The following is a 325-nucleotide window of genomic DNA, read 5'->3' as shown; positions in this document are numbered from 1 at the left end:
GACAACCAGCAGGGAAGCAGGGACCTCCATCCCACAACTGCAACAAGTGAATTCTGCCACAATCACGTGAACCTTGAAGAGGACCCCATTCCTCTCGATGAGACACCAGACGAGCCTGACACCTTGATGTCGGTGCAGTGAGAACAGAGAGCCCAGACATGCTTGTATAGGGCACTGGTTGAAGCAGTAAGTTTATGGCAACGTGTTATGCAGCAAGAGTATATACACACATACACACACACACTCACACAGTGTAAGGGGACAAAGAACCCATCTAAACAAATGCCCTGTTCTTGTTTTCTTAATAAAGACAACAGAAGGAAGA

Source organism: Lepus europaeus, chromosome 4 (genome assembly GCF_033115175.1).
Source record: "Lepus europaeus isolate LE1 chromosome 4, mLepTim1.pri, whole genome shotgun sequence".
Classification (NCBI taxonomy): domain Eukaryota; kingdom Metazoa; phylum Chordata; class Mammalia; order Lagomorpha; family Leporidae; genus Lepus; species Lepus europaeus.
Note: the sequence above shows the minus strand (reverse complement) of the source record.